General features: G+C 47.7%; 1 protein-coding gene across 1 annotated transcript in view; it reads right to left on the reverse strand.

Moving 5' to 3' along the window:
- The window catches only part of PAIP2B (poly(A) binding protein interacting protein 2B), a 40,878-nt gene extending 21,219 nt beyond the window's left edge, over window positions 1-19,659 (reverse strand). The window contains exon 1 of the mRNA XM_040335529.1: window positions 19,426-19,659. The gene's annotated coding sequence lies outside the window, so the exon portion shown is untranslated. The remainder of the gene's footprint in view (window positions 1-19,425) is intronic.
- Between the last annotated feature and the right edge of the window lie 254 nt (window positions 19,660-19,913).

A 19,913-nucleotide genomic window follows, 5' to 3' on the forward strand; every position in this document is an offset into this window, starting at 1 on the left:
AAATCGGTCAGTTTCTTGACCCATACTTCTAAAAAAGTGAATATTGGCTGCACTGATAATTGGTCGATCCCTATATTCATGCAACATTTACATCCTGGAATCGGTCTGCCCTTAGCTCAGGCATGTAGACAGGGGGGTATGCTTAGCTCACAAAAAACCCTCCTCTCCTGAAGGCTTCTGGGATGTATGACATCAATTGCCTAGGCAGAAAGCAGATGGGAAAAAAAACTCCACACTTGAAGCGGAGTTCCAGGCTTTAGTTTATTAAAAGTCAGCTACATAAAGTTTAGCTGCCGACACTTACCTTTCCCACGGCCAAACGATACGGCCGCACAGGGCCCCGCTCCTCCATTGGAACTGTGGGCACACGGCCGTGACAGCTTGCGGCTTCATGGTGCGCGAGTCGCGATGCCCTCTCCCAGTGGACAGGCAATCTTCGGGGACCTGTCACGTGTCCCGGAAGATTGCCAGGAGAGGCCGCCGAGGCGGAAGGAGGAATTGGGACAGGAAGACCCCCTCTAAAGTAGTCACCCACTTCCACATTAAGCATTCCTCCCCCCTTGTATGCCACATTTGGCATTTAATTTTTGCTTTTGGGTGGAACTCCGCTTTGAAAGAAGAGAATTAAAGTGGAAGTTCATGCAAAAACTAAAATCCCTGCATCTATAGACACTACGAATCCAACACTAACCTCTCTATCCCTGTAAAGAATAAAGGAGTATACATACCTGTTTGGAAGACGAACGGACCCGCTCTGTTCGGATCTCCAGCGGCAAAAGCTCTGCAGAGGACATGGCAGACAACGGCTGTGAAATTAATGGGAAGTGACGTCACGTCATTGAGTTACTATGGGGCTTCCGTTGTCTCATCTCCTCTGCACCCACCTACACAGAGAAGCCGCGGCCTACAGCTCAGTGTGGAATCCGGTCAGATAGACTTCCAAAAAAAAAAAAAAAAAAGTTATGTATACTCCTTTACAGCAGTGGACTCCAAACTGCGGCCCTGGGGCCAGATGTGGCTGTTTGCTTGCTTCTATCCAGCCCTTGGAGCACTATTCCATCCACAACTGACACTAATGATGGGGCACCATTCCTCCCATTGACGAGTGGTGGAGCACTATTGCTTCCACTGACGCTGGGGCATTTTCTACTCACACTAGCCACAGTTTCGGCCCCCTAAACTCCAAAGAATAAAACTGGCCCTTGGTTTAGAAAGTTTGGAGACCCCTGCTTTACAGGGATAGAGGTTGGCGTTGGATCCGTGGTGTCTATAGAGAATGTTGTTTTTGCATGGACTGCCACTTGAAATAAAACTAAAAATATTTAGAGTCAGCAAAAGATTCTGGGCTGGCTCTGTGTTATGTAAAGAGATCCGAGCGGTATTGCTTACACAGCAACATCTGTTAGCCATGCGTTTTTATCTTGCAAAAAAAAAAGTGTTTAGATATCAACAAAAACACTGACAGAAAACTGGCCACAGAAGATAATACCGACAGTAACCAGCTGAAATCTGATTTTGGAAAAATAGGCTGCTCAAAGGATGCAAAAATGGTGCGTTTAATGCAATTGTAGATGCAAAAAAAATAAAATAAATCCCAGCACTCACATAACCAGGACTGGGAGAAGCCAGCGACGTAGAAAAGCTGTGAGCACTCAGCGTGCCATGACATGTCCCTGAGCATGCGTGTTACTACAAGTTTCTGCCACATACCCCCGTATTACTGAGTACACGTATGCCATTTAAATGTTACGCATTCAGCACGTTTCTAATCTTTATGCTCAACACCGCACAAAAGATAAAACATACAACTACTCCACAGAACCAACACACTGACACAGACTGATAACAGCGCAGCAGAATAGTGCGATTCATGCAGCTTCTAAAACATATGGAAGAGCCAAACAAGTCTAATCCGCGATATCCCACAGACACCCCGATCCTCCATTCACAGCACACTTCTATATTATTACTTTACATCTTCCTCGCAAGAGCAGTTTATAGGTAACAAAAAAACACACACAGACACAGACACACACACAGACAGACAGACAGACAGACAGACAGACAGACAGACAGACAGACAGACAGACAGACAGACAGACAGACAGACAGACAGACAGACAGACAGACAGACAGACAGACAGACAGACAGACAGACAGACAGACACAGACAGACACAGACAGACACAGACAGACACAGACAGACACAGACAGACACAGACAGACACAGACAGACACAGACAGACACAGACAGACACAGACAGACACAGACAGACAGACACAGACAGACACTCTGACTTAAAGCCGGTTCACACTGGGGCAGCACGACTTGCCGAGCGACTCGGCAAGGCGATCTGCCCACAACTTCAGAAGCGACTTGCAAAATGTCTTCTGTATTGAAGTCAATGTAAGTTGCCCCAAAAGAGTACAGGAACCTTTTTCTAAGTTGGAGCGACTTGAGTTGCTCCTATTAGAACAGTTCCATAGCACAGAACAGAGTGCGACTTGTCAGCCTGACAAGTCGCCCCTGTGTGATCCGGCTCTAAAAGCAGAGTTCCAGCCTGGGTTAAAAAAAAATAATCAAAAATCAAAAAAAAGTCAGCGGCTACAAAAGTAGCACGTCTTAGAATCAAGCATGCAAGTGTGCCACTATAGAAAGCAACTTCCCGTGGCGATTTCAGGGAATGCCTGCATAAAACTCGAGGTTTATGGACCTCAACTCGCATTAAAGTCAGACCAAAGTAGTACAGGGACTACTTTAAAGTCAGTGTGACTTAAAAATTGCACAGATATGAATGCTTTTCATCAGAAATCATGGGGTATAACTTGTCATGTGACTTTGCAGTCTCAAGTCGCAGGACAAGTCGCACAGGTGTGAAAGGGGCTTACATAGTACATAGTTAGTCAGGTTGAAAAAAGACACAAGTCCATCCAGTTCAACCACAAAAAACAAAATAAAAAAACACAGTAAAATCCTATACACCCAACTTCATACCCACAGTTGATCCAGAGGAAGGCAAAAAACCCCAGCGGAGCATGATCCAATTTGCTACAGCAGGGGAAAAAATTCCTTCCTGATCCCCCGAGAGGCAATCGGATTTACCCTGGATCAACTTTACCTACAAATCTTAGTACTCAGTTATATTCTGTACATTTAGGAAAGAATCCAGACCTTTCTTAAAGCAATCTACTGATCTGGCCAGAACCACCTCTGGAGGGAGTCTGTTCCACATTTTCACAGCTCTTACTGTGAAAAAACCTTTCCGTATTTGGAGGTGAAATCTCTTTTCCTCTAGACGTAAAGAGTGCCCCCTTGTCCTCAGTGATGACCGTAAAGTGAATAACTCAACACCAAGTTCACTGTATGGACCTCTTATATATTTGTACATGTTGATCATATCCCCCCTTATTCTCCTCTTCTCAAGAGTGAATAAATCTAGTTCCTCTAATCTTTCCTCATAGCTGAGCTCCTCCATGCCTCTTATCAATTTGGTTGCTCTTCTCTGCACTTTCTCCAGTTCTCCTATATCCTTTTTGAGAACTGGTGCCCAAAACTGAACTGCATATTCCAGATGAGGTCTTACTAATGATTTGTACAGGGGCAAAATTATATCTCTGTCTCTGGAGTCCATACCTCTCTTAATACAAGAAAGGACTTTGCTCGCTTTGGAAACCGCAGCTTGGCATTGCATGCCATTATTGAGCTTATGATCAACTAAAACCCCCAGATCTTTCTCCACTACAGACCCCCCCAGTTGTACTCCCCCTAGTATGTATGATGCATGCATATTCTTAGCCCCCAAGTGCATAACTTTACATTTATCTACTTAAAGTGGAGGTCCACCCTAAAAAAAATTTAACGTTAAAAATTTTAAAGAAATTCCGGTTGCTATGCAGATATTCCTAATCTGCCTCTTCCTAGTCCACGGCAGGTCTTCTTCCTCATCCTCCTTGCGTTGTCTTCTGGTGAATGAGGCACGCTTGCCTTCTGGGAACTGTGTGTGGATCCCAGAGAGCAGCCACCCATTCACAAAGCGCTGCGAGACTCACGCAGGCTCAGTTTGGAAACGGGCAGTGAAGGCACAAATCTCCACTGCCCGTTTCCCTTAGTAAGGATGGCGGCGCCAGGACACGACGCGATTGAGGGATCGGCCCAACATCGCGGGCGCCTAGGACACTTGTTAATAGTCAGCAACTACATTTGTAGCTGCCGACAAAAAAAAAAAAAAAATATATAAAAATTGCGGGTGGAACGCCGCTTTAAATCAGCATAATTAAAGCCAACTACAAGATTTCTTAGAGTAGTGGTAACAATCTCCTTTATGTTTTCAGACTCAATCTTTACAACACAGAAATTCCTGGAATATTCCGGTCTCAGGGAACCCCCTGCTTAAAATTACCATCTACAAATCATACATTAGTGTGATGGTCAGTGAGGTGAATGATCCATACACCTGTGGTCATTGGGGAAGTATTACCCCCCTTACAGATAGCTGAACAGATCATTGGCGTCATTGGGAATTCCATCTGAGGCACAGAAATTGTCCATTGCTCGAGGAAATCTCTGGAGGAAGACGGTTGAGAAATCCAGTTTTACAGGAAACAATTATCCAGGCGCAGTTTCCATATTTCATGGATTTGTTTGCATTTAACTCCATAATGTGTGGACATGCAAACTCATGTATTGCATCACCGGCATAAAAAATCAGCTGACTCTGCATCAGTAGTCGTCCTCGTGGGCCGCTCCAATCCCAGATCTCTTGGGACGTTCTGGAAAAGTAATATCCTGCGTCTCACCTTCAAAATTACAACTCCTAGAACTTCAATTATTAACCGATTACCGACCGTATACAATCAACACATACAGAGGAGAGGCGGCTCCTGCACTTCCGGGTCTGGGGTGTGCATGCTCGCCGACAGCGACCTGCCCCCGCTCCGATTATAAAAACGGGAGCTCATCTGCAGGTACCGCAGACTGTCCGCCGGCATCCACCAATCATTAGGCAGAGAGCCAGGATTGGGGCGCCCCCACCCAGGACCGGTGTTGGAGGGCGCTGAGGAATTTAATGTGGGGGTAAAGGAGGACAGTAATATGAAGGGGGCCTGTCTGCGGTGGGTCTTCTCCTCGCGCTGCCTCCTGGGAAATGGGGAGCGGCATCTTCTGGGACCTTGTGTGTGTCCCAGGAGATGTCCACCCATTCGTGCCACGCGGCATGCGCAGTAGGGAATCTGACAGTGAAGCAGCAACACTTCACTTCCCGATTTCCTCACCGAGGATGGCCGCGGGGCAGCCTAGACCCGAACGATTGCTCGGCTTCCAACAACGCGGGCACCCTGGACAGGGAAAGTGTCCTTATTAAAAGCGGAGTTCCGCAAAAATGTTTATTTTTTACAAGTCAGCAGCTACAAATAATGCAGCTGCTCACTTATTAGGACACTTGCCTGTCCAGGCTGCCCGCGATGTCGGCACCCGAAGCTGATCTGTCCTTTTGGCTCTCGGGTGCTGCCGACTCAACCTTCGGAAAGGGAATCCGAAAGTGAAGCCTTGTGGCTTCACTTCCTGGTTCCCAACTGCGCATTCGCAAGTCAAGCTGCGCATCCTCACTGGTCACTGCTGTCTTCTGGGACCTGTGCGTCTTCCAGTAGAGAGCAAGGGGGGAAAGGAGGAGGGGCCGGATATGGCGTAGATCGCCACGGATTCTGCGGCTATCTATGCCCGGAAGTGGGAGTAAATACCTAGATTACACAGGTATCTGCACCCCCCTGAAAAGATGCCAAATGTGACACTGGGAGGAAGAGGATGCTGAAAAGCGGAAGTTCTATTTTTGGGTGGAACTCCGCTTTGAATGTCATTTTATGAATGTGTGCGCTGTAATATTTTGTTTAACGGTCTGATGGCTGCACCATCTTTAATGCATTTTTTAGGGTGTGCTGCCTCCCCCCGAAAGCATTGTTTAACATTCAATGGACACTCCCAGCAGTTCTCAAAGGGCAGTGTGAACTGCCGCTGGGGGACATGCGATGCAGGAACCCCCAGTGGATTCGCTGCAGTATGAACCGAGCCTAAAACATCCGTGCATATAACAAATAAAAGCGTGAAACACTCGCATGCAAACGCTGTCATGATCAGCACGCAAGAGGGTTTTTTTGTGTACTTGTTTGAATACATATCCTTAAGAGCCGGTTCACGCAGGCGCGACTCGTCAGGCCATTTAGCCGTCTGACAAGTCGCGCTCCGTTCTGTACTACGGAACCGTTCCAATAGGAGCGACTCAAGTCGCTCTGACTTAGAAAAAGGATCTTGTACTATTTTGGGGCGACTTGCAAAATGACTTCTGTATTGAAGTCAATGCAAGTCGCCTCTGAAGTAGTGGGCAGATCGCCTTGCCGAGTCGCTTGGCAAGTCGTGCTGCCCCAGTGTGAACCGGCTCCAAGATGGCCACAGCCAAAAAGGTTTGGAGGGAGGAGGGGGGGGGATCGTTTTCCCCCAAAAAATAACACGGCGACACAGATGGATGGGGTTTGCTTTGAATATGAATGAAATAGCGTTTTTGGTGCTCAGATGCCGTGAAGTTCCGCTTTAAATTGGATGTAAACCCGCTCTCATCCTTTCTAAACTACTGCCATAGTGCTGATCTATAAGGATATAGATGTCTCCTGCATGTATCCTTACCTGTCACATGTCTCCCCTCTGTCTGTTATAAGAACCAAAAAACTGCAGATTCTGTGGGTGGGTCTGTTGTCTGGAGCTTGGTGGGTGGAGTTGTGATGTCAGTAGACTCCCCGCCCTCCTCTACACTCCCCTTGTCAACATGCATTTTGTCCTGTGTATTCCTTACACTGAATTCTGCTATGATCACTAACATCCAGTCAAAATCCAGAAAAGGAGTGGGAATTAAAAATAATGCCCGTCTCCATCCGCAGCGGATGGATGAAAATGCGGACATACGGTCCGCACGTGTGAAAGGCCCCTTACTCTACATTGTGACAGAAAAAAATAAAATAAATTCAGGTTTACATCCACTTTAAAGAGTCAAATGGAAAGCAAATATGATGAGCTCAGGTTATACCTGCTGCATGGTTAGGAGGATGCACATGACACAAGTACACAACCTGTTCTCTTCAGGTGAACACACAACATTCTAGTTAGACGCAAAGTACTGAAATGAGAAGGCAACGTAAAGACAACGCCTTGTGTATATTCCACCCTGACGGCACTCCACATCTATCCACTTTTCTTACTGGAGATGAACAGCGGTAGCAGATGGCTGCCCATGCCGGGCTTTGTAGTTTCATAGCAACAAAAAAAAAAAAGGAAAGCATTGTGCTGCAACTTCAACAAAAGCAAAATGCATATTGAGTAGGCAAGGATTATAAAAAGGGGGGTTGCAACACCCGTGATTTTTCACCCTATCTGCTCCCCCCTGAAAGGTGGCAAATGTGACACCGGAGGGAGGAGGATGATGAAAAGTGCAACAAAAAACTCTGAAATGCAGCGGTCTGTCGTTCGAGACTCTCCCTCCTGATTGGCGCGAGACAGCAGCAGCGCCATTGGCAATTCAATTCAGATAGCCAATCAGGAGGGAGGAGGTGTGTAGCGACAATTAACCACTTCAAACATGGCACTTGGAAATGGACGCAGCAGAGGAGCGAGCATGCACAAGGGCCCCCATGGGGGCTCTGGACAGGAGGGGCCAAAGGTGCTGGCAGGGGACCTGAGAAGAGGTTTGTGGCCGCTTTGTGCATGTCTATTGCACATAGCAGGCAGTATTTTTTATTTAAAAATTTTACCTTTACATTGGAGACAAGTCCCACAGCAAGGATTTTGTTTTGGCCGGAGTTGGGCATTAGGTGTGGCAATATAGCATCCTTGGAGTTCAGCTTAAAAACATGACACATGAAATAAATACTACATTAAAGTGTTACTAAACCCACACCAGTAAAATCAGTCTGTATACGCACTCACTGTGGAACCCAAGGGGTTAAAGTGGTTGTAAACCCAACCACACATCTTGCACCTACAGGCAAGCCTAGATTAAGAATCTGTATGTGCAAGAAATATCTCCCAGACCTACACGGTTCAGGAGATATTTACAATTGAGACGAGCGCCGATCTCTACGGCACACTGAGCGTGCAGTTTTTTCTTAAAGACATTAATGGGGTTAATGCCGTATTTCCGCTCATGCGCGGGAGTGACGTCATCGCCGCTCCGGCCAATCACAGCACCGGAGTGGCGATAACAGGAAGAAAAGACGAGGGGACAAATGGCGACGGTGGTGGACGGGACGGAGGAGGACTTCGATCACAGATAAGCGAATACATAATGAGCTAGTATGCTGTGCATACTAGCTCATTATGCCTTACTCTTGCAGGGTTTTCTTTTTTTTTTTTTAAGTGAAGGGTTTACTTCCCGTTTAATCCTCTGTATTGTGTAAAAAGGCTGTTTGATCCTGTCTTCTCTGATCCCCCTACTTTGTGACTCCAAAAAATAACATGATATTTACAGAGTCTAGAGCACAGGTGTCAAACAACGCCCAGCGGGACGAGTACGGCCCTCCAGGCAATTTCTCGTGGCCCTAGCAGCTCTCCTGCAGCTGCAGGAGAGCTCCAGCCCTCCTCTAGACCCTTACTTTCTGCTTTCAAACAATGCATCCAGCTTCTCCCCAGCAGCAGCATAAGGAAAGGGGGGTGCACTGTAATGTAAGAGAGTGGGAGACTCAACTTCTGATGGTGGGGTGGCTCTTGACATCTAATGCAAGGGGAGGAGATGCGCTGGACATCTAACAGATACAACCGGCCCTTTGGAGGACAATCATAATGATGACGTGGCCCACAATGAAGATTGAGTTTGACACCCCTGGTCTAGAGAGTCAGGCTGCACATGCTCATCAGTTTGGCACGCATTGCTAGAGAAGTTTTTCTTCTTCTTAAGGTTACATGTGATCAGCACTGTCCAGACAGAGGGTCGAGGGTTCTGGATCCTGATAGGACAATCGTGGGAGAAATAGAACTCCTACAAGCTTTACTAGGAAGATAGAGGTCACATGACTATTGTATACAAAAATAAAATAAAAAAATGTATCAAGATTATCCATGTCCTGTGGAAGGCCAGATATAGTGAATGCAGGGTGCTGGGTTTAGCAACACTTTAAAGCGGAGCTCCAGCCTCAAGTGGAACTTCCGCTCATCAGATTCCTCCCCCCCTCCGGTGCCACAATTGGCGGGGAGGGGGGACAGGATACCTGTCAGACAGGTATCCTTTCCCACTTCTGGGAGCAGTGCCACCCCAGGGCTCCCTCCTTCTCCTCCCCTGGCTGTCAGGCTAAGAGAGGAGCGGGCCTTGAGCATGCGCAGAACTGTTCCCGGTGTGAAGCCGAAAAGCTACACTGCCGGGTTCCCTTGCCCGCAATGGCGACGGCAGTGTAGCCTTTTGGCTTCACGCCCGGGAACCTTACTGCTGACATCGCTGGACTCCAGGACAGGCAAGTGCCTATTTATTAAAAGCCAGCAGCTGCAGTATGTGTAGCTTGCTGGCTTTTAATATTTTTTTTTCACCCTCTTTAATTGGGGGGGGATCACTGCCCAAAAAATAAGCCAGACATAAAAAAAAAATAAAAAAAAAAATAGAACACCTACGGCATATCCCTTTGAACAATTCTGCTACTCTATTAATACATAGAAATATATCCAACATGTCAAAACATCACATTTACACCCTGTATACAAAAACAGCGGTGTCAGGAAAATCCCCCCCCCCCCCCCCCCCCCCCCCCCCGACACTAAAGCCTCCCCAACCTAGTCACACCTTACAGATACAATGACCGAGTACAGAAAGTAATAAAAGAAAAACCACATGGATGATAGAAATTCATTGCAGGGAAAGGAGGTCCCAAAATGAATGTAGAATAATAGATAGTGCTATATTGCGGCAGCAGCCATGGAGAAGAGTCAATCAATATTAATGCCTCAATGGCAGGAGGAACTCCACTTGTAGAAAATCATCAAGTCCTCCCTTTACGCCGACATGCTGCTCTTAGGTGTAACAGGGCGGTTGAAGTTTCTGTGCCGAGAGCTCACTGAGTGTTCCAAGGACAGATACAGAGCTGTGCAAGACACCGATTGGTCAGTGGGATGGCCTCCCGATCATGTGACAGATAATCACAGAGGTCACTTAACTGGCTGATCTTCTCTTTGCCCCCCTCCCCCAGGCATTTTCAATCACTTGCTGACCAGGCCTTTTCTGGAACTTTGTTTACAAGTTTAAAAATCTTATTTTTTGCTAGAAAATTACTTTGAACCCCTAAACACAAAAAAATTAAAAATAAAATTATATTCTATTTCATCAGAGACCCTACAGACTAAAATGGCGGTTGTTGCAATATTTCATCATGCGTTATTTGTGCAGCTCTTTAACCGTTTCCATACCGGGCCTATTCTGGCAACTTCTCCATGTAAAAAAAAAAAAAAAGTGTTTTGCTAGAAAATTACTCAGAACTAGGAGTGCAACCAACGATTATTTTCATAATCGATTCGTCGGCCGATTATTGTTTGATTAATCGGATAATAGCCTTAAAAAAAAATTGCATTTTTTATTTCTTTGGGGCCAATTTGTTGTTGGGCAGATTACAAAACACAAATTGCCACAAAAACACATGACATGCTTTTCTGCAGCTTCTCCATTGAAGTATTTATCGCGCACCTTTTTTGCCCTGAAAATCAGGGCAAAATTGTGGGTGCGCGATATACGGCGATACCCGCTTCCCGCACTGTGTTTGAACCACTGCGCCGACATATACCGAGCGCAGTACACTCGGGTATAGTCGAGCAGGCTCGGCTCCTCTCACGGTCACGTCCTTTACGTGAGAGGAGCCGAGCCTGCCCGACTATACTGCACTCGGTATACGTCGGCGCAGTGGTTCAAACACAGCGCGGGGACGACACCACGATGGCCGCAGAAGGACGCCGCCGATGAACGACGGGCAGGACGCGATTGACGACGGGCATCCAAACTTTAAGTTTTTTTTTTCCAGGAATTTTCCTTCAAGTTCGGGGGTGTGCGCTATACGCCGGGGAACGTTATAGCAAGATAAATATGGTATATTGAACAAAAAAAAAAAAAATAGCACAGTTTTGCGTTAAAAAGTCCTTGCCCTTTCCAAATACGCAGCAGCTAAAAAAAAAAAAAAATCATGGATGTGAACGTGTCCCATAGGAAAAAGTGTAAATGAACTGTAGTGCGTTTCTGCAAAAAGCACCAAAAAAACTGAGGTGTGACCCCGGCCTGAGATGTTTGGCAACATAAAGGGGTTAAAAAAAAAATAAGTACAAAAAGAGCAAATAATCGCTACTCTAAGGGGTTCATTTTTTTACCGTGGGACAGTGAAAGTAATATTTACAGTAGCAATTTGCTTGTTTGTACTATAAAGGGCTAATTTTTGTTTTTTTTAACCCCATTATGTTACTGGCCGATTAATCGATTATGAAAATTGTAATCGATTCATTTCATAATCGATTCGTTTCGGCCCTACTCAGAACCCCGAAACATAATATGTTTTTTAGCAGACACCCTAGGGAATAAAATGGCGGTCATTGCAACTTTTTATATCGCACGGTATTTGTGCAATACATTTTTCAAACGCCTTTTTTGGGAACAAAAATGGTTTCGTGAATTAACAAAACACGGTAAAGTTACTCCAATATTTTTGAATATTGTGGAAGATGTTACGCCGAGTAGATAGATACCCAACTTGTCACGCTTTAATATTGCACACACACTCATGGAATGGCGCCAAACTTCAGTACTTAAAAATCTCCATAGGCGACGGTCTAAATAAAATTACTATTCGAGTTAGAGGAGATCTAGTACTAGAATTGTTGCACATGTGCTAACGCATGTGGCGATACCTCACATGTGTGGTTTGTACAGCGTTTACATATGTGGGCGGGACTTTCATGCGTGTTCGCTTCTGAGTGCGAGCTACTGGGGCATTTACATTTGTTTACACTTTAAATGTTTTGATCACTTTTGTGATGTAAACATCCCTTGTAAGAGCCCATTCACACAGGGACGAGTTTGGAGCCGACTTCAAGACGCCCAAAGTCGCTCTGCATGAGAAAAATCAATGTAAGTGAATGGGAGCCGTCTTAATGCACACTACTGCAGTCGCTCCGACTTCAAAAAAGTTTCCTGTACTACATTAATCCAACTTCTAGGCAACTGGTACCCATTGATTTCAAATGGTAGTCACCTCAGAAGTCGGATCACTGTCTTAAAGTGGAGGTTCACCCAAAAAGTTAATTTTTAACATTAGATTGAGGCTCGTTTTGTCAAGGGGAATCGAGAGCGATCTTCTCCGCCGCTTCCGGGTATGGGCTGCAGGACTGGGCGTTCCTATTTGATTGACAGGCTTCCGACGGTCGCATACATCGCGCCACGATTTTCCGAAAGTAGCCGAACGTCAGTGCGCAGGCGCTGTATAGAGCCGCACCGACATTCGGCTACACGTGACGCGATGTATGCGACCGTCGGAAGCCTGTCAAATAGGAACGCCCAGTCCCGAAGACCATACCCGGAAGCGGCGGAGAAGATCTCTAAAACGGTAAGTACTGCTTTGATTTAAAAAAAAAAACACCGATTCCCCTTCACAAAATGAGCCTCAATCTAAGGTTGGAAAAAAAAAAAAAAAAAAATTTTCAGGTGAACTCCCGCTTTAACAGAAGCAACAATACAGGAAGAGAACATACATTTCTCAGGCAAACCCCTCCCTCCTACAGAGCCGATTGTTTGATTGGCCACTGGAAAGTCTCCTGTTCTGGAGGCAACTTGAAGATGCCTCATGTCATGCTGTGATTCATACTCAAGTCGTGTTTAAGTTGCCTCTTAAAGTTGTGTTGCCCCTGAGTGAATGGAGTCTAGTAAGAATATATTGTGACAGGTCCTCTTTATGGAGAGATACGGGAGTCACTAAGACCCCACATCTCTCCTCCAGGCTGGAAAGCATGAGATAGGGAAAAAAAAAAAATCCATCAATCTCATGCCGACAGTCGCAATCACGGGTTTATTTCCGGGAACCCAGGCGCAACGTCATAACGTCGCGCTTGGGCCTTAAACGGTCATAGAGATGACTGGTGACCATTTGGTCACCGGAAATCTCAATCGTTGTGAATCGGCGCCGGACAATTTTTTTCTCTGGGCCCCTGATGGCACGGGAGAGCCTGGAGAAGCAACGGAGGGGGGGGGGGGTGTCCCCTCCCGCCGCCTATAAAGAAAAATCAAGCGGCAGAACCGCTGCTATGATCATGCACAGAATCGCCGGATGTAAAGAATGATGCCTGTAGCTGCACTCAGATATCCCACACAAAGTCAAGGATGTCATTTGACGGTGTGTGGTACTGAAGTGGTTAAAAAAAAAAAAAAAAGCACAATAGTTGCCCATTTTTTTTTTCATGACGTGAAAGATGTTGGGCTGAACAGATACCAAACATGTCACGCTCTAAAATTGTACCACACTTGTGGAATGGCGACAAACTACGGTACTGTAAAAAATTTACAGCGGCAACGGTTTCAAATTTCTTTTACAGGTTACCTTTTTAGAGTTACAAAGAAGGTCCTATGCTAGAATTATTGCTCTCGCTCTAATGATTGCGGCGATACATCACATGTGTGGTTTGAACGCTATTTACATACGTCTTTGTTTCTGTGCAGGAGCGATTAAATTATTTTTTTACACTGTACCTTTATTTTTCACTTTTATTCCCATTACAAGGAATGTAAACATCAATAGTAATAGAAATAAGCATGACAGGTCCTCAGAGAGATTTGGGGGTCTTTTACCTTTAAAAGCGCAAAAAGAAATATATATATTTTTCTCCTTAAAGTCAAATAATTTGTTTGTGAAGTTTGAGGTCGCTCTGGCCCTCCAAGGGCATAGCGACCAGTGGGGGCCATCTTTCCCTCAGTCAACTTCCTTCCCAGCGAACAGCTGCATCGGAACTCTTCCCGGCTTTACCAATGACTGGTGAGCTCGGAAACAACCGGAAAGTGGGGCAATTCTGCTGGCGAATCCGCCCACGGGACAACTTATTAGACGCGGAATCGCCCATAGTAAAAAACGATACCGGGGTTATAGCGCCCATGCCGAACAGCTGACCCCCCTGTGCTCAGAATGCACCCACTCAGCGGAGGACGTGGGAGCTAGTGGAGATCAGTGGAGTCATCTTTAGCGATTTCCAACTTCTAAGGGTATCAGCCTAGTAAATTACATTCACACTGGATGTAACCATTTATCAAATATCTCTACCTGGAATTTTTCTTTAACCACTTCAATACCAGGCACTTTTACCCCCCTTTCCCATTCAGGCCAATTTTCAACTTTTAGCGCTGTCACACTTTAAAGTGGTTGTAAACCCATTTTTTTAACTTTTACCTACAGGTAAGCCTATAAACAAGGCTTGCCTGTAGGTAAGGAGAATATCTCCTAAACCTGCACGGTTTAGGAGATATTCCCCTCGCAATGCGGGCGGCGCATGCGCAGGGGGGGGGGATCTACGGCGAAAGGACCGGCATCCGCCGGACCCTGACGATTTTAAATCTCCCGCGTGTGTGCGCGGGAGTGACGTCAACGCCGCTCCAGCCAATCACAGCGCTGGAGCGGCGATACCCGGAAGACACGCCGGAGCAAGATGACATCCTGCTCGGCGTGGACCAGGTAAGTGGTGTTCACCTCGTTCCGAGGTAAGCATTTCATAATTGGCTAGTATGCGGTGCATACTAGCCGATTATGCCCTTTGCCTTGAAGGTTTAAAAAAAGTTTATGCGGTTTAAGTGACAATTGTGCAGTCATGCAACACTGTACACAATTTTTATCACAAATAGATTAGTGATGGTAATCACTACTGGGTGTTTATTTAGCAAAAAATAAATAAAAAATATATATAAAAAAGAGGGGGGGGAGTAAGAGGGCCAATCACAACAGCAGGGGCTGTAGAGCGGTGTGTGTAAATCCAGGAAGTGCACAGACAACAGCTTCATCTGCCCACAGTTAAAATGGCTGCAGCCAGACTTAGTGGAGGGAGATTTCTGCAGCATATTTGGCAAGTACAAAATCACTGTATATATAAAATATGTAAGGTGGTTGGAGGGAAGCTTCAGAATGGAAAAGATCTTATTACAAATTATATGTGAGCAGACCGCAGGTCCTCTTTAACGCATTCAGATAAAAAGCCTTCTGTGTGCAGCAGCTGCCCCCCCCCCCCCCCTCTCATACTTGCCTGAGCCCCATCTCGATCCAGCGATGTTGCACGAGAGTCTCGGCTGTCTGGGACTCTCCCTCCCGATTGTTTGCAAGCCAATGGTGCCCACTGTGCCAAAGTCAGTGAGCCAATGAGGAGAAAGGCACGGCAGAGCTGTGGCCAAGTGTCTGAAAAGAGCTTTGGCTTGTCTGTCCCCATAGAAAGCCACTTGCTATGGGGGGGGGGGGGGGGTATCACTAAACATATGGGAAAGATCAGAATCAAAGAGGAACCCGAGACAAGGAGGATCTGGGAACCGTGTAGGTTAAGGAGATATTTCTTGCACCTACAGGTAAAGCCTTAATCTAGGCTTACCTGTAGGTAAAAGTGTTAACAGTGTAGTCCCTTGGACTACAGGAGAGTCAGGACGCCCACTAACACACAGCTCCTTTATCTGCAACGTAGAGAGCGTCCTGACTCTCCTGTAGCCCAAGTGAGGGGGTGAGCACGACACTCCACACCAGGAAGAAAGCCTTGCATTACTTTGTGGAGTTACAGACAGAAGAACAGGAAGTGAGGATTTCTCAGAAGAAAAAAAGAAGGCATTTAAAAGCAAAATGGAAGCATGAGGTAAGTGAATGGAGGACTGCGCCAAGGTAAAGGAAGCTATTTAGGAAAAAAATCCTTTACAACACCTTTAATTGCATAAGCTGAGGTAAGAAGCCGATTGGTTTCTCAGCACAATTGCCCTCTCTAGCTTTAGTAAATAAACCCCAGTGTGTCAGTAAAAGGCTGGACTGCAAGTGTCCCAAGTGGTTGTAAGGCTACTCTCACACTGTAGCCCCGCTCCACGTTAGCAGTAAAGCGCTGCTAGTTTTGGAGGCGTTTTACAGCCGCTAGCGGGGCTTTTTAACCCCCTGATAGCTGCTGAAAGGGTTAAAAGCGCCCGTGTTGCTTCGGCAGCGCTGCCCATTACAACAGCCAGGCGCATTTTAGCAGCGGTGTATACAGCCCTCCCAACCCGCCCCAGAGACGCTGCTTGCAGGACTTTTCAGAACGTCCCGCAAAGCGCACCGCTCCAGTGTGAAAAAGCAGTAGAATGAACGAGGACTGAGTTTGGTGGTCTCAGCCCGGCTCCCGGTGGGTGTGCTATGCGAGGTAAGCCTGCGCTTAATACACCTACCCCCCCCCCTCCCACAAAAACAACCACACTTACACGCACTCGAAATTGGGTTAACATGCACGCACTTTGACCACGCGGTCTCTAAAAAGAGAGGCGAAGGACTAACGGGACTGGTTCAGATCCTCTCACTCCCTTATAGGGAGTCCCTCTGCCCCGTTGGGCTTCAAAGCGGAGCAGGGATGGCGGGCTGTGTGGGAGGACCCCCTCACACACCCACCATTGCCACCCGGGGCATGGAGAAAGGTGGCAGAATGCCTCTGGGGGAGGCCTGCCTACTCCCAACTCCTGCAGTCCGGCTCCTCTCGAGTACACGCACAAAATACACTTTAAAAAAAAAAAGAAAAAAGAATGAACGAGGAGCCGGCTTTCAGGCTATTCCAGCGCTAAAAAATGCCTCAGTGTAAAAGGAACCTAAAGGCTGGAGGTTTACCTTCATGCATTCTATGTGTGAAGAAAAAAAGAAAAAAAAAAAAAAAAACACCTGTGTGGAGCTCCCCCCCAATCCAGGGATGTTCAGGATTGCTTCGTCTGAATGAGAACTCTCATTCCTCATTGGCTGAGACAATTGCGGGAATCCACTGGCTCCCACTGCCAGTGAGGATAGAGTGGAAGCCTGCTCTGTGCGAGTGTCTTATGGACGCAAGGAGCAGTGGCTCGGGAGCGAGCGTTTGGTGGTGCCCGCTGCACAAGCGACTTTCTTGGGGGGGGGGGGGGGGTTGCACTGCTGAAGGGCAGGAGCCAGGAGCAGCACCAGCATGGGATCTGAGGAAGATGGGGGCTACTCTGTGGAAAACCATTTACACCACTTCCACACTGGAGGCAGTTTTCAGACGTTTCAGCACTAGAAATGGCGCCCGAAAACTGCCTCCCATGCCTCCTGAGTGTGAAAGTCTGAGTGCTTTCACACTGGGGCGGTGCGCTTGCGGGACGTTAGAAAAGGTCCTGCACGCAGCATTTTCGGGGTGGTTTGGCAGCGCTTCTGAAGTGCCTGAAAAGCACCTCAGAAACTCTGGCGTTTCCAACTCCTCCTCTGGCCAGCGGTGGTTAAAATTTCCCCGCTAGTGGCAAAAAAGCACTGCAAAAAAGTGTGTGTATATATATGCGTATACCGTGCACTTTTTTGCCCTGAAAATAAGGGCAAAATCGTGGGTGCGCGGTATACGCCAATACCCGCGCCGAGTTTTGAATACTGCGCCGACATATACCAAGCGCAGTACACTCGGGTATAGTTGGGCAGTCTCGGCTCCTTCCGAGCTCACGTCCTGGACGTACAGGACGTCAGCGCGAGAGTTGCCGAGCATTGCCGACAATACACGTGTGCTGCGCTCTGTATATGTTGGCGCAGTATTCAAACTTGGCGAGGGAAACGAGCGGGGAGGACGCCGGACCCGACGAAGAGGACACCCGAAGCCGCAGAAGGACGCCGGACCCGACGAAGAGGACACCCGAAGCCTCAGAAGGACGCCGGACCCGACGAAGAGGACACCCGAAGCCTCAGAAGGACGCCGGACCCGACGAAGAGGACACCCGAAGCCGCAGACGAACGCCGGACCCAACGAAGAGGACACCTGAAGCCGCAGACGAACGCCGGACCCGACGAAGAGGACACCTGAAGCCGCAGACGAACGCCGGACCCGACGAGGCCGCCGCGCAACACACCAAAACTGTAAGTACAAAAAAAAAATTTTTCCACAGGATTGGGGGCAACTTTAGGGGTGCGCGTTACACCGCGATAAATAGATTAGATAATTATATATATATATATATATATATATATATATATATATATATATATATATATATATATATATATATATATATATATATATATAATTATCTATATCTATATCTATATCTCTATATCTATATATCTCTATATATCCATCTGTTAAAAATATACAGGTATAAAAAATAAAAAAAAATACAGGTATTTTGAGTGCAGCACACACATTTTCTTTGGGGGGGGGGGGGCCCTGAGTTCTGCTTAAAGAGGTACAGCAAAGTACAATGAAATGCAGCCCTCTCCATGTGTGTGTCAGGGGGAGCCTCTCATGGGGGCCCCCCCCCTGAACCTGGTCCCACGGGCCACCGCAGAGAGCCACAGAGCCCCACGATTGGTGTAGGGGTGCATTCACTACTTGAGTAGTGGGAGGAGTTTACCAAGACTGGCAACCAATCTGCTTCCATCTTGTTTGGAGCAAGTGAAGGGCAGAAGCTGATTGGTTAGTAGACAGAGCAGCTCCAGTTGTAGTAACTTCTCCCTATTGGGTGCCATTATATGACCCCCCTAATCTCATTGATGCCACCCTCCCGGTAGCCGCTGTGTGGGCCCAATCTAAATTCTGTATAATAGTCACAGTGCGGGATTCCCCCCCCCCCCGGGGTAGTCACAGTGCGGGATCTCTCTCCCCCCCCCCGGGGTAGTCACAGTGCGGGATCTCTCCCCCCCCCCCCCCGGGGTAGTCACAGTGCGGGATCTCCCCCCCCCCCGGGGTAGTCACAGTGCGGGATCTCTCCCCCCCCCCCGGGGTAGTCACAGTGTGGGGTGTAAAAACCCAAAAGGAGTGCAATATGTTAGGTGTGTGAAGGAACACACAGTACATGGGTGTATGTATAGAGTACATTGGAGGGTGGTAAGGGGGAGGGGGTTATTGAGGACTTTGGGGGTCAGATAATGACCCCCAATCGGGAAATAACTACAACTGGGGCTTCTGTGTCTGGTAACCAATCAGCTTCTGTCTTGTACTGGCTCCGGATAGAAGCAGGAAGCGGATTGGCCGGCAGTGTGAGGAGCTCCTCCCAGAAGATGGGGGTATTGGGGAGTAGAGAACACGTGGTGTGTGTGCTGTCAGTGTGGGGAGGCCTCAGTGAGGGGTATCCGGGGTGAGAGGCCCGGATGAGGAGGGGGTTGTAGTAGAAGATATATAGGAGGAGGGGGGGTAGTGTGAGGGGAGAAGGGGGTGAGCGGTATAATGTGAGGCCTAGGCCGGCATTCCTCACGTTCTCTCACCTGCTGGCTGCCCCGGGGCCTGGCTGTGTCTCCTGTGTCCTCCGGGCTCGTTGCTCTTCTCCTCCTTCTCCCTCCTGTCCGCTCTTCTGCTCGGTCACCCTCCGCTCTGCTCGTGACACCGGACGGCCGATGCGCGCACCCTTCCCGCTCTCTCCGTCTATGTGTGAGCCTCGCGAGCGCCTCCGTTTCCCCGCCCCTTTCTCACCCACGTCAGGGAGGCGAGGGCACCGTCGGCTCTTGTTGGCCAGTCAGCGGAGGGAGTCCGGGGCTCGCTGATTGGGCGAAAGGGAGGAGGGGGCGGAGCCCTGTGCGGAGGTCGAGCGTCCCTTACACCGCGACGTACGCTTCACCACGTGCGGCGGCCACGCCCCGTTCTCATCTGGGAGAGGAAAAAGGAGGAATGGCGTCACCACTGGGACTAGTAAATAAAAGGGCGGGGAAGAAGGGCGGTCTATAGTAGGCGAGGTGGGAGGGGCTTCTGGACAAAG

This window comes from Rana temporaria, chromosome 1, assembly GCF_905171775.1.
Source record: "Rana temporaria chromosome 1, aRanTem1.1, whole genome shotgun sequence".
In the NCBI taxonomy this organism is placed as follows: domain Eukaryota; kingdom Metazoa; phylum Chordata; class Amphibia; order Anura; family Ranidae; genus Rana; species Rana temporaria.